This window comes from Olea europaea, chromosome 9 (genome assembly GCF_002742605.1).
Source record: "Olea europaea var. sylvestris chromosome 9, O_europaea_v1, whole genome shotgun sequence".
NCBI classification, from domain to species: Eukaryota; Viridiplantae; Streptophyta; class Magnoliopsida; order Lamiales; family Oleaceae; genus Olea; species Olea europaea.
In genome coordinates this window covers 5,293,953-5,308,837 of record NC_036245.1, presented here as the reverse complement: position 1 = coordinate 5,308,837, position 14,885 = coordinate 5,293,953, and the positions used below count along the sequence as shown (strand labels likewise).

The following is a 14,885-nucleotide window of genomic DNA, read 5'->3' as shown; positions in this document are numbered from 1 at the left end:
AAGGGTGGAAAAGGGGGGGGGGGGGGGGGATGGAGGTAGTATATTAATATTATATCTTTCTTTTGATCAGGAAAAATGTAATCCACATGATATCTAAGGTGGAGAAGAAGAATTATAAGTGGAAGGTGTTGGGTATTTTTTTGGTAAGTGATACCCAAATCCCCTAGGCAATGATGAAAATCGAGGCCCGTTTAACTTCATAGGCTATAAGCCTAATATTGAAGAACATATTGGACCCACACCACAATTGATGTAACCCAATTGTATTGGGTATTTGGAGGAAATCAGCCCATTGGGCTAGATGCTCAATACCCGACTATGGAGATAAATGAAATCACAAAAGATAGAATTGGTTGCAAATAATTATCTTGTGATAATTATCCTATCCCTACTGTTTCTGTTGGACTCAAATTTAAACTTCCTTGTTATTTTGGAGATTTGATTTCCCTCGTGATAATATACAAGAGTTTTAATATATCCAAACACTCAACCAATTTGAATTAAATAGAGAAGCCGGCTGCCTTCTTCTTCCAAGCGTGAGAACCTTTCTTCCTTCTCTGTGAAAACCCAAATCGACCTTTGTGGTGTGCCTTTGTGTGCCTTTTCTTCTTCGTGAATGAAAAAGTCTCCCAATTGAAGTTACCTTTGTGGTGTTGGGTTGAAGATTTCTGAGCCGAATTAAAAAGGGGGATTTCGTTTCATTTTCTTCCATTAAATTTCAGTTCACTGCTTTTTTTTTTTGGTTCCTTGACTTCCATTAGATTTATTTTGATTTAATCCTTCATTAACCATTGTTTGTGTGGTTGCAGGTTGGATTAACAACAACAGAAACCCCCAAAAAATTGTCTACAGTTTTGCTTGTGCCTTATAGCTAATTCCAGTTTTTCTGTGGATTGTAGGGAAGAAAACCTCACAATTTGTATCGATTATCTGAAGGTACGTTAATCTGAAATTTTTTTGAGTGGTTTTTTGTGATTTTCTTGAGATTTATTTAAGGCATGTTCCTCTTTCTGTCTATAGATGAAAATCTAGCTGGGTTTGTCTCCGTTTACGTCGATCTAAGCTGAGGTATGTTGTTGGTTCTGTACCTGTTAGGAGGAAATGGTAATATTACTGCGGTTTTGAAGGCTCATTTGCACGGTGATGGTTGTGCTTCCAAATTCCTAAAATGCATTGGCTCTCTGACGGTACAGATACAACATTTTCTTCTCACTTTTTTCATAAATTTTTCCCAATAATTTCTGTGTTCATCCCTGTTTTCTCTATTTTATCATGGTATTCTTTTATATTCTGGGTTTTATTTGTATCTAAAATTCTATGAAACGTTTTCTACTTTTATTTACTGGGTTTTAATTTGTTTCTCATTTTCGTTATGTTTTTATTTGGCTTTGTATTTTCCGATTGTTACTTTATTTTTTCCCGTGAATAATGTTTGTAGGTTTTTGTATGTGAAAATGGTGTGAAGGCTTTGACAATCGATGAATCTTAGAAGATTACAGTTACCGAAAAATTTGATCTGAAGAACCTCCGGGAGAAAATGTAGGAGAAAACCAACAAAAAAGTGGAACTGATTTTACGAGAGCAGCCAAAATGGAACGGCAACAAAAGAGAATGCGAAGGGCAAAAGAAAATGGAAAAGAAGACAAAAATACAAAGATAAAAGGTGAAGACAAAAAATGCAAGAACAAGGAGGTAATGTTAATTTCTATATTTCTATGCATCAATTATTTGAAAAGTGGGGTTACACTGCTAGGGATGCATACAAAAAATCCACATATTGTGACCAAAACAAAGGGTGAATAGCTACCATGTAATGTATATATTACTGAAATTGAGCCCAAAGAAGACATTGATGGCGTTACAGGGGTATGAAGATATGCTAATAGACAGACACAAGTATTTGGTTACAGTGACTGGAGCAATGGATATGAAAGCTCTGGCTGAGTCTCTGAAGAAAATTTTTTAGAAATAGGTTGAAATTCTTCCTCCCAGAAAGGAAGGTGGCAGCGGTGGTGGTAAGGGGAAAGATGGTGGTGATGATAAGGGAAAGGGGGGGTGGGGTGGGGGGGGGGGGCAAACACATATTCACCTATCTTATGTCCTGGTCCATTGCACTAGGGTCTGGGACTCGCATAGAATCTTTTGAAGATTACAGTTAACACATGCAATGTGGTGATGGAAGAAATGTAATGAAATTGGTAAAAGGTGCATAAACGTCTTGTTAAAATTCGTGATTTGAAGATTACAGTTAACACATGCAATGTGGTGATGGAAGAAATGTAATGAAATTGGTAAAAGGTGCATAAACGTCTTGTTAAAATTCGTGATCTTACACATAAATCAATTAATATCGATTTTTTTTTTTTTAAATTAGTGAAATGTGACTTGATTTATGAAACTTGCTCAGGTTTTGATATTTTTCGTGAACATAATCTATTCAAGAGTAGTTACAGTTTTTTTTTCTTCCAAAGAGGAAATTAGAGAAAACTATGCTTTTAAAGTTATCTTATTAAGATCCCGTTTGGTTCCCATTCTTTTCTCATTAAAATGAAAAATATGACCGTTATCCATCACATCAAGCCACTAAGTTTGAATTTCTATTTTTTGTGTGGGCCCGTAACGGTTATATTTTTCATTCTCATTCTTTCAAAAATGAGAAACAAACGGGGGCTAAAAATAAGATGATAGCTTTTTTTAATCCACAAATCAGGTATCATTATAAAAAATAATTTAAAGACTTTTTTAATATTTAATTTTCCATTTTCACAAATCCCTATTTAGGAATTACTATTTTAAGTTTGATATTGAACATTTAATTTCACTAATTTCATATATCTTCACTTCTTTACAGATGTAGAAAGAAACTCTCTCTCTTTACCATATTTTCTCTAATATTCCAAGATTTAAATAAAATCTTTATATCTCACATTTCGAGAGAAAGGAAGTCATAAGGATAGTTCTCCACATATTCATCACAACTTTCAAGTGAAAAGAACCACAAAGACAAGAACATCACATCAAATAGTGTTATATGTAACTGAGGTCATAAGTATAGTTAACACAGATGTAAAATTGGTCTAATGTATTCATAGATCACAATTTTTGTACATTTGACCTAATTTTGGAAAAGAGACACCTCAGATTATTTCAACTTTATACATATTAGTCACAACTTTTGGAGAAAAAATAAGCCATACATAAAGTCATTTGATTGAACCCATGAAAGAATTTTCATTTCTTGATGCCCAGAATTGATAATCTGATGCCCTTTTCATTTCCAGCAATTTAGTGCCACTTTTCATGTGCTGTGGGAGGATATGCAAATAAGTAGAAAAAGTTGCAGATGATCCAAAGATTGAATTTTCTGGGGTTTTGCTATCATATTTGCAGTTTTTGAAAGGGCATTTTAGGGTTGAAAATTGGGAAATGATGGAATCCCGAATGGATCAATATGAGATCATGAAGCAGATAGGGCGTGGAGCTTTTGCCGCAGCCATTTTGGTAAAGAACAAGTTGGAGAGAAAAAAAGGTAAGATTTGGTTAATATTCATTTCTATAAATACGGCAGTGAAGGTTTAATGAATTCAAATGCTTGATTTTTCCATTTTACTCATTTAATCTTGGAATAAAAATGTAGGTATGCTCTTCAGAAGATTCGATTAGCCTGACAAACTGATGTTGAAGGAGATTGGATCATCAAGAGTTACATTGATATTATTCACGATTTCAATTGATGCTGCTTTGCTTTTGATGATTATTGAATTTATGAATGTTTATTTGGTGATTATTATGTAATTTACTATCGAAATTTTCTAGGGTAATGGTCTGAATGTAACTTCTCAGTTAGTGGTTTCCATTTCTTTAAGGTCTTGAGGGATTTACTCCCAATTTTATGTGTTCTGCTTGTGTGCATAAGATGCATTTTCTTTTTCAGCCTGTACTAACACTAAGATAGAAAAGGTTAGTGATTGTACAAGTTTGAAATTTGCATGTGTAGATACGTCAATTGCATGGATACAGCACCCTTATATTGTTGAATTCAAGGAAGCATGGGTTGATAAGATAATAGTCATTGAGGCTTTTCTATTCCATGACAATTTGATGGTTTCTTTTGATTCTGTAAACAATGAATTTGAAGGAAAATTGCATTTTTTTTTAAAACTGAATTCTTAGTATCTAATACTAATGTAGGGTTGATATGTTTGCATTTTTACCGGCTGCTGTGAGGGTGGTGACAAGTAAGTTTCATATCATAAAATTTTTAACAAGAAAGTGCTCCATAATGTAGTTATTTTGTTTGGGTCTTCTTTTACAAGATTTTACGAGCTATGGATGATCGACCTTTAACAAGGTGGAACTGATGAAAAATTAAAAGGCCAGTGCTTTCCAGAGGAGGTATGAATGTTTTCCACTAAAATTACATACGTTTTTGCTAAATAGTTTTTTTTGATAAAAATAATTCCGTTCTAGAAAATAGGACATACTTCACCAGCTGTAATGACTTATCACAGAACTCAAATCCGCTTTGGGTAGTTAATGCGACTGTTTAATACTTGCATTGTGCAGAAACTCTTGAATGGTTCACCCAGCTATTGTTGGCAGTTGAATAGCTACATTCCAATTCCGTTCTCCACCGGGACCTAAAACTAAAAGTATGGTTCATTGTTCGTTAAATGTGTTCCCTATAGTTTCTCTTGTATCTTAAATGATTTTCTGAGCTGATGTCCGTAACATCTTCTCGGCAGTGCTCCATCATCCTTCTTACTAAAGATCAAGATTTTCGTCTGGGTGAGTTCGAAATTTATGTCTCTTGTTGACTTTAAAACTAGGCTACTAATAATATTCTTCCTCGCTTCTCATTTTATAGTAGGGGATTTTTGGACTTGCTAAAATTTTGAAAGTAGATGATCTGGCTTCTTCGTTAAGAGCTTGCTTAGCATACCCATCAAGTATCTTTTTCCTCATTGATGTTAATAATAATTATAGAGTGAAGTACAAAAATATTTCATGTTTCCTCGCATTTTCTGTTGGTTCGTTTTATTGTAGTGGGTGATAGTAGAATTCATTAATTTAAATGAATTAAAGAGAAGGACTGAAATCGGATTTAAGAACCAAATGATATTGACTGAATTTATCTTTAGGATAAGTGTAAGAGTTCGGAAAAGAACTTTATTTGTGGAAAAAAAAAATCGTGAATATGAGTTTCTGAAGTTAGTCCTTGTATTGTTTCTCCTGCCCAGGGTAATATTATCAGATTTTGCCTTAATAGTTTCCAAAGTGTGGATTTATATATTTTGTCCCTTGCATTTTCTTATTACCCCAGCTAGGTAGCTTAAATTCTCTTTTAGCCATTGAACAAACTCCATCTATCCCAATGGTATCCAAGGTTCCAACCATAATACTTTGTATGTATTTGTTACGTCGCTGATGGCTCCCCTGTTAAGTCTGAACTCTGAAATCCCATCCATTGTTGCTGTAAAATGCTACCAATCTTGTTTGGTTGATTCTTTATGCTCTTGCAATCAACTTCTGTTTGTCAGCTCGAGGCAATGGCCTTCAATATCTCGTTACCCAGCATGTGTACGCACCTAGTACCCTAAGATGGAAATGATTGATTCTCCGTATAAGCGTGAATCAGACACTGAGGATGAGGGCATAATTAGATGAGTTTATCGTCTTCAGTTGGCATAATTAAAGAAAAGCCCGTTACAGTGGCCATGTTTTATAGTATTAGTTCTGTATCTATACGCTTGAGTACAGGTAACTAATTGAGTCATCATTTCAACTGCAGGGAGATTTTTGCTTCATTTCTATGTTTGTTCAGGAAAAAGTAAACCCGATGAAATTATTGTATTCCAGGCAAATTATTGTATTCCAGGTTGTGAAATGCATTGTTTTCCTTTTGTAATAGAAATAAAGTCATCTCTAATAACTCTAGCTTTATGTTGATCAAGATTCATCAAATCAAAATTTATTGAGTCTAGATTAATTTGAACGCTAATTAATTGAGAATTAATAATACAAAATTCATTTATGACAAAAAATTTATAGTATTTATTACATATTGTAAAACGAAAAACGTATTATTGAAATACTTTAATTTTGGTAGGGTTAAAATGGTCCAAAAAATTATTCTCAATTTATGTGATATTTTATATATTATAGATTATAGATGGGTTCGGGGCTAGATGTTAGGTCCGATAAGTTTTAATATTTGGTTTTGATTTGGGTCCAAACTGTGTTGGGTTGATTCGTTTAATTGGTAGCAAATTTTTTCGGTCACAAGCCAAAAAATTTATTAGTCACAAATTATTTTAAAGTTACGTATCAAGAAATTTATAGGTCACAATTTATTGATCGGTCACAATAAAAAATTTTGTAGATCACAATTTATTTATCGGTCACAAATCATAAATTTTATAAGTCACAATTCAAAATTTTAGGTCACGTAAAATTTACCTGTCACAATTTATCAGTCAAATGTTATTTTTTGTCAAAAAAATCTAATTTATTGGCCATAATCTCAAACAATTGGTTGCAAGCACTTTTAATCCCACCACCTACCCCACCCAACTCCAATCCGCCATGGCACCAGCCGAAAGCAGTTCTACAACACCACCACCATTAGCTCCACCATCACCATCACTGTCGCGCATCTCTAACAAACTACAATTTTCAACTTCAAAACTACCACCTCACCACGATAATCGCCAACAAAATCACAGCCACCGCCACCAACAAGATCCAACACCACCCACCCAAACACCAAATCGTAGGGCATACCAATCGCTGCTCAAACACAACAAAACCACCACCCACTACAAACAAAGACAAATATGTTTTGCACAATGACATTGAAAGGTATGGATGTTTCATGCTATTTAGCCTTTAAATGACCTTTTGTGGACCTTTTGTCCAAGTCTAGTTTGATAGTTCTTAATTTGAATGAAAGATTTTGGTTAATGAATTGTTGACATAAAATGTTTTATTTTCCCAATTTTAAGAGACCAAGCAAAAGTCAATTCGACCTCTTTAAACTCCGATTCAGTCCTAGCCATTGGTATTTGCAGTATACACTATAATTACACTTACAGTATTTGGACGTAATGTATTTGTCCTTACCGATTTTCCACTAAACTACCGTATTTGTTAGTGGCTTAAATTTAGATTTTAATTTAAATCAAATTAAATAATTGATTTTAACCATATACTTATGAGATCTACAACTTTTTAAGTACACATTTTATCAATTTTTATCAAAATTTATTAAGTAGTAATACTCGATACATTTCGATGACCATTCAAATAATTAACCCTTTGTTTTATGACAGTCTTCAAATAATAATGTTTTATTTTCCCCATTTTAAGAGAAAAAGCAAAAGTCAATTCGACATCTTCAAACTTCAATTTAGTCCTAGCCATTTGTAATTGCAGTATGCATCGTAATTACACGTACTGTATTTGGACTTGCAGCATTCGTCCTTACCGGTTTTCTACTAAACTACCGTATTTGTTAGTGGCTAAAATTTAGACTTTAATTTAAGTCAAATTAAATAATTGATTTTAACTATATACTTTATGAGATCTACAACTTTTTAATTGCACGTTTCATCCATTTTTATCCAAATTTATTAAGTAGTAATGTTTGGTACATTTCAATGACCATTCAAATATTTAAATTATAAATATTTTTTATTTAATATATTTTAATTTATAATTTAGTTTTGAACAAAATATATTTGTTGGAAATAATTATTTTATAAAAGGGTAAAATAAGAAAAGAACAAGAGAAATGACCAAAGCGCACCGATTTGATGGGTTCGAAGAACCGCTAAAAAATACACTACACCGGTTTTGGGCTTTTTTAAACCATCCAAAACTGGTGCCCAGAAAAACTACCAAGCATCGATACTTCTAAAGAAAAAATTCATTTCTAAGAGGGTAAGTATACCCTTTTTCAAAATTAAGACCAAAGGTTTAAAGTTTCAAAAATCAGATTTTTAAAATTTTATTTATAAATTAATTTTTTAAATATATATTTTATTAATTAAATATATTTATGTCACATTTTTTTGTCACAGATATCTAATTAATTAGTCACGGATTAATTTTTAGTCATAACTTATCAAATTATTGATCACAACTTATTCTAAATCACAAATAAAAAATTTTATAGGTCACAGATTCAAAACTTTTATTGGTCACAACTCATTTACTCATTGCAAATTATTGGATTAATTTGTGACGATAAATTTTCTGGTCACAACTTAATCAATTGTGAGTCACGTTCTCAATTTCCAGGTCACGTATCCAATTGTGAGTCACAATCAAAGTCACAATTTTTATCGCCACCACCGTCGCCCGCCGCACACTAATTGATTGGGCTTTTTTAAACCTTCCAAAACCGATGCCGAGAAAAAACTACCAGGCATCGATTCTTCTAACCCTTCATAGACGGTACTATCCAAAATCGGTGAAATAAAAACTCCCAAGCAGGCCTAGGTAAACTAATCTTTTATTTGCACTCACCTGTGGGTAAACCAATCAGTGAAGAACAAATTGCAACCCAAATCTCTAACCCTAAACGGCTAAACCCAAACCCCCCCCCCCACAACACAATCTCTAACCCTAAACGGCTAAACCCAAACCCCCCCCCCCACAACACAATCTCTAACCCTAAACCCAAACCCGAATTCAAATCGATTGAATCCGCAGGAGAACACTAGAACCTTTCTTGGAACTCGCTTCCTTGGTTTAAAGTGTAGTTAAGGTAAATTTCATCCATTTCAGTTTGAGGGTTGAACGTTCAAGGCCGGACCTGAGTGTTTTGAGGGAATTGAGAAAGAAATCAAAAGAAGGATTATGGTGTACTAACCAACTGTATGAAAAAATTTCCATGTTTACAGAAAACTATAGTTTTGAGAGGAAAATAAAGGAGAATGCTATATATATATATATATATGACACACTCACACACACACTAAAACGGGATGGAACTCGGGTGAGAAATTTTCACGTTGACCACAATATATAGTATGGTTCTGTTCATGTTACCCACAACTGCATGGATCACGTACAGACAAAATTGGGTACGTGCGTGTGAAAAAAAATAAATTAGCATCGACGCATTTGCATGGACGAATTTTTTTATTTTTTTATTTTTTTTGGAAGGGGGGTTGGGTTGGGTTGGGTTGGGGTGGCAGTGGGGTCTGCTGCTTCCACCTACATTTGAAAATTTTCAATTTTACCTCTAAATTTTTGAAATCTTTCAAAAAAGTCCTTATATTTTTCCTCCCCCCCCGATTAAATAATTTTTTTTAATTTGCCCCCAGACAACTCTTCGGCTGGCTCCGCCGTTGAACGCATGGCATGTGTTCCATGTTTATCTGACACCAATTTGGTCAGCTATATTTTTCCAATGAATACTGTTCTAGTAGGTAACACACTAACCCCATTAGGTTAGAAATAACAAACTCGACAATTTAGGTAATACTGTTCTTTATAGTTGAAACTTGCTGTAATATGGGGTTGATAGTTGAACTTTTTTTTGGGTTTATTTATTTATTTAATTATTTTTTTGTGAAAATTGATGTTGAATTTCTATTATAATGATGTCAGGATTGTATGTTTGGGTTTAAAAATGAGTTAGAAACATGTTATTACAGTGAAATTTTTATAATAAGATAGTCTGGGCTAGTTTCTAATTGAGATTTTTTTTGGGAATTTCTTCACATGTAGAATTTACTTATAATTAATTTTATTTGTTCTCGGTGATTTGTTTGTTTAATTTTTCTTATTATTCGTTATGGGAAATTTCTTAGTTAAAATAAGTTGTTTGATGTTAAAGGGTCTCACGATCTGGTTATAGTTTTATTTTATTTTTATTTATTTAGATTTTTAAAGATGTTTGCATTGCTTTGTAGTTGGCTAACAACCTTAAACAATATTTGGTTCTGCCGGAGGACAAGTGGAGACCAATTACGCTCAAGCATCATTCCCGGATGCCACACTTAGCGACATCGAGAATGCCTTCGCAGGACATCCAGATGGATTTGCGTTGCGTGAAGTGTTCTTGCGTTCTTGCATGGGGCACTTTCTACTAATGCACTAAGAAATGCATTTTTGTTCAGTGATCGTGAACTCATTATTGCAGAGGCACATTGAGAGACCGAACGCCAGCCGTGATGAGATGCATTTCCTGTTAGGAAGGTAGGACGTCCGTCTCTCAAGGGAAGAGTTTTGCCTCATCACGGGCCTGAAGTTTGGATGGACTCAGAAACCAACTAGTTATTACAAGACACATGAGGGTGGGTTGAATTCATAGGCATTTTCCCGACCATGAACAGATTCGGGTTCCGGACCTCATCCGTTGTCTAAGTGAGGGTGAGTTTGATGAGGGCATTGACATTGTAAAGTTGTCTATGCTCGTAATGAAGCACAACTTTCTATGGGGGACTGATGCACGGACGGTGGTGCCAACAGGGGAGATAAACTTTGTGGATAGGAATATGGACGGGTTCAACGCATTTTCTTGGGGGGCATACCTCTTTAAGCACTGTCTGCATAGGTGGAAGCATACGTTGCCCGAGAGGGAAACCAAGCACATCAATTTAGGTGGCTTCTCCTATGCATTATTGGTAAAAATAGCAAATGTTTTCCAATAAATGAATGTTAAATTAGTTTAGTTTATTTAAGTGTTGACACAAATTTAATTTGGTTTGTAGGTTTTTGCCTTTGAGGTTGTGCCCGATATTGCGTTGCTCACTAGACGGAGGTCTGACACCGCTCATTTGCCTCATATATGCCATTGGGAGTTTACAGGTTTCCTTAATTATCCAAAAATGGCGGATGCAAAGGAAGCAAAACTGTTTTCATCCCAGGCGAGTAGCATCACATAGTTAAAATCTTTGAATTTTGGTGATTTTGTGAAGTCTTTTAGTTTTAATATGTCTTTATTGGTTTCTGTTCAGATAGCTGCCTGTCCTCTATTACAGGCAAAGAGAATGAGCGACAGAGAGGCTATTACGCAGACCTCGACAAGCAGAATTGGCACCTCGTAACCGTCAGAAGAAAAAAGATGTGGGGCACCACGCTGTTGCTAATGTCCAAGTCGCGAAGGGTGATCGCGACTTGGCCTGAGACGTTTATGATGATGTCCCCGAGCAGGCCGACACCCCGCATGAACGGGATGCACGCCAGGAAGATCCAACACTACAGCAGGAGGTTTCGATCCCCGAATATTGGGATGTCCCCTCACATATTCTTGCGGTCTTTGACCAAACAGATGTGATTGATGCGGTTGGTGATTTGGGCTCTAGAGTGTGCCCTCCAGAAGGCGACCATGAGGCACTAGTGCCTATGGTGCGTGTAGATGAGACCAGCCTAGTGCTCATCCCTCCTCTACAGCGGCATAACATCGAGTTGCGTGAGCAGGTAACTGAGTTACGTGAGCAAGTTACTGAGTTGCGAGGCCAGGTTACCGAGTTGTAAGGGCAGGTTACCGAGTTGCCTGGGCAGTGTACCACCATCTCCCAGCAATCCGACTTGTATAGGGAAAAGAGTTAACAAAAACACGCCGACATACTACAGCAGTTTGTAGAGGTACTTTGGCGTTTAGATGTGCATGCACTCATGCACTACTCAAGTGCGGGATCTTTTACGCCCACTACCTCTCCAGTATCAAGTTGACCACAGACATCACCTACTATTGCTCCTAGTGATCAAGTACATGAGTTTCGTGCCTCATTTTTTTTATTTATAAATGATTACTTGATGAACATGTGTTCAATAATGATTTTGTATCTGCAGATCATAGGGGCAGACCCCGTAGATCAATACCTATCAATGTTCCGACAGATAGTGATCTGATTCCTCTACCCGAAGGGAGCAAACGTAAGGTCCAAGAACCATTTACTCCCCTTATTCTGAAGAAGGGTAAATGGTAGTGTGTTCTAAATCGAAAACAGCTTTTTGCTTTTGGAACTATTTTGAATACTTTTTTTATTAGTTTGCACCATGAAAGTACGGAGTTAACTGGAAAGGATAAGAGGCTTCTTATTCTTAATGTAAATGGAATTCTCGCGAATATCGTTTATGCGGCAGATGGGCGAGACCTTGATCAAAAGCCAGATTTCAGAAGTTTGATAATGCTTGTAAAAGTAGATGCTTTCTATACTTGTTTCTATTTATGATGTTTAAATTTGGTCCTCATCTCATATGTCAAGTTAATTTGATTTTACATGATAGTTTCAGTGTTTAAAAGACCATATTGTGATGACTTCATCAGTTTCATCATGGACAATTCGCTGTAGGAGTTTGGTATTCTAGAAAATCGTAATATTCAATATTTAACTAATTATACATTTTTTGTTAATTCAATTTTATCCTCTATTTCTTTCTAAGCATTTGTTTCTAAATCAATTACACATTTTCTTTACCTGACTTGTTGAAATCTTCCAGACACAATTTGAAACCAATTGTCCAGAGTCCTTTCCCAGATGAAAAGCAATTGCTTTTTTGTTGGGTAAGCATTTCTTAACCCTTTAGGGCCACATAGCTAGGATGTTGAAAATTCTATTGTTCATATTATATATGATATCATCATAAATATGGTCCCTATAATATACAAGGTGGATCTCTGATTAGTTCTATTTAACTCAGGATCAAGAATCTTGTACTAGAACCAGATTTAATGCACTTGAGAATCACAAGAAACCACTCTTTATTAAAGAGTTATCCAAAGTGTGGGCATTCCCTGAAGCGGGAAAGTACAATGAAAGCAACACTTTGCTTATGGATGATTCTCCGTACAAGGCAGTGAAAAATCCTGTAAGTTTTGAACTTCATCCCTGGTTTTCTTCCATTTGGGGAATATGACTTGTTCTATACTCTATTCTTATAGTCTCAATATCTCTCCTAATCTTCATTGGTACCAATATTTCATTGTTGAGGCAAATACAACAATATTTCCTCCCACATAAACGTACACCGATGCTAATGATTCAACTTTAGGTAAGCTATGCTCTAAACTAAATTGACATGTTGTGAAGACCTATGGTTTCCATATTTATTTATTATTGCACTCGTCTATATTTATTTATTATTGCACTTATCTAATCTCAAATACGGTTAAATAACAGGCCCTACTGGCAATTTGAGAAAATATTTGAATTCTTTGGCCAAAGCTGAAAATATGCAAGACTACGTGAGAAATAACCCGTTTGGTAAAGAAATGAACTCGGACAAAAATTGGGAGTTCTTGAGAAACAATTTATAAGGAAGAGGAGGATCTTGAGCGTAAGGAGGAGGATGGCGTGACGTTATTTCAGGTATGTAGTTGAAAAGATGGATGGTGATCCATGGGCAAAAGTTCTTGACCCCGAAAATGAATTCGGAAGACAGCTCATTGATCATGTTGTAGCTGGTGCTTTGCCTGAAAGCAAGAGCCTGGAACAAGTATTTGCAGATGTTAAAACCTTCATGTCTGCTGACCTCCCTCATAAACTAATTGAATTGCTCAAAAAGATTGTGATCCAAAACTCTTCATTCAGTGGAAACTTTGACCCGCAAAACTTACTTATCTCGATAGCCATTAACGCAGATCCATCCAGAGTTATGGATTAAATAGGCAGACTTGATAAGTTTGATGTCTTTCTGTTGGGGAAGTGGCTGTGGAAGCTCAATTGTATGAAGAGGCTTTTGCTATTTTAAAGCTCAATTTGAATATCCAGGCCGTCAATATGTTACTAGATAATATTCAAGATATTAACCTGTGTTTGCATTCTGTGTTGAAGAAGATGCAGTTTGGAGTCAGCTTGCTAAAGCTCAACACGGGGAAGGATTAGTGAGCTATGCGATAGAGAGTCATTTACTCGTGCTAATGATGCCACCCAATTCTTGGAAGTTATTCGTGTTCCGGAGGACGCAAATGTTTATCACGACTTGGTGAAGTTTCTTCTGATGGTCAAGTACAAAGCAAAGGAGCCCAAGGTGGACAGTGAGCTCGTTTATGCATATGCTAAGATCGATAGGCTGGGTGAGATTGAAGAGTTTATTCTCATGCCAAGTGTTGCCAATCTCCTTAATGTTGGTGATCACTTGTACGATGAAGCTCTATATGAGGCAGCTAAGATTGTTTTTTGCTCTTATCTCTAATAACTCAAAAGACATGGAAAGAAGTCTATTTTTCCACTTGGCTCAATTATGTGGCTCAATATCATTGTACAGTTGTATTCCCAGACTGTATTAGTTGATATTTTATGACTTTTTCATACAAAATCAATAACTTAATCAATTTGTTTCTTAGCTTTAGCTGCAAAGGGAGTGGATTGCTAGTCTATATTTGCTTATTTTTGCATGACCATTCTATTACGTTAGGTAGTTCAGTATTCGCTGAATATGCTAACCATGTAAATCTAAATCCTTAGGTTGATTTGGAAGAAGTCAGTGAACACTAACAGAACAGAGGATGCTTTAATGAGCTTATATCTCTTATGGAGAGTGATTTGGGATTTGAATTCGCACATATGGGCATCTTTACAGAGCTTGGTTTCTTGTGCTAGACACCGTTATGAGAAGCTTATGGAGCATCACATAAAGGGTTGCGAATCCTCCGTGGTTTTACTCCCCTTGCGTTTTATGCTCCATGAGCAGTCGAAGGGGTTTGCTTTATTCTTTTCTTGGTTGAACATCAACAGGTATCAAAAAGGGCTTTATGCTCTACGATGTATAGTTGGGACTTCAAGTCGCCAATGGAAGTCACAATTGCAATGACTAGTTCGAATGCACCATTTCCTGACAAAAAAATACATGATAGACACACCAATAGGAGCTCGAAACGGAAAACGGTTAATTCACTAAGTCTGATATCGCAACAAATCAACAAC

At 35.6% G+C, this 14,885-nt stretch overlaps 3 long non-coding RNA genes across 16 annotated transcripts; all 3 read left to right on the top strand.

Moving 5' to 3' along the window:
- Nucleotides 1-120: 120 nt before the first annotated feature.
- LOC111399489 lies at nt 121-10,942 on the top strand. 13 transcript variants are annotated; one of them, XR_002703688.1, is made up of 9 exons: nt 121-936; nt 1,021-1,187; nt 1,439-1,692; nt 3,282-3,529; nt 3,638-4,395; nt 4,567-4,652; nt 4,746-4,949; nt 9,924-10,637; nt 10,725-10,942. It is a non-coding gene; the product is annotated as an uncharacterized LOC111399489 (long non-coding RNA). The 13 variants fall into 13 exon arrangements; XR_002703689.1 differs by lacking the exons at nt 9,924-10,637; nt 10,725-10,942 and adding an exon at nt 5,792-5,947 and having other exon boundaries at nt 129-936; XR_002703683.1 differs by lacking the exons at nt 9,924-10,637; nt 10,725-10,942 and having other exon boundaries at nt 129-936; nt 4,746-4,788; nt 4,871-5,937.
- A 27-nt stretch (nt 10,943-10,969) lies between these two features.
- On the top strand, nt 10,970-12,148 carry LOC111399488. Its single transcript, XR_002703681.1, has 3 exons — nt 10,970-11,724; nt 11,809-11,934; nt 12,008-12,148. It is a non-coding gene; the product is annotated as an uncharacterized LOC111399488 (long non-coding RNA).
- Nucleotides 12,149-12,245: 97 nt separating this feature from the next.
- On the top strand, nt 12,246-14,367 carry LOC111399487. Of its 2 annotated transcripts, XR_002703680.1 has the most exons (5): nt 12,246-12,333; nt 12,460-12,523; nt 12,661-12,828; nt 12,951-13,011; nt 13,140-14,365. It is a non-coding gene; the product is annotated as an uncharacterized LOC111399487 (long non-coding RNA). The 2 variants fall into 2 exon arrangements; XR_002703679.1 differs by having other exon boundaries at nt 12,951-14,367.
- The last annotated feature ends 518 nt before the right edge of the window (nt 14,368-14,885 follow it).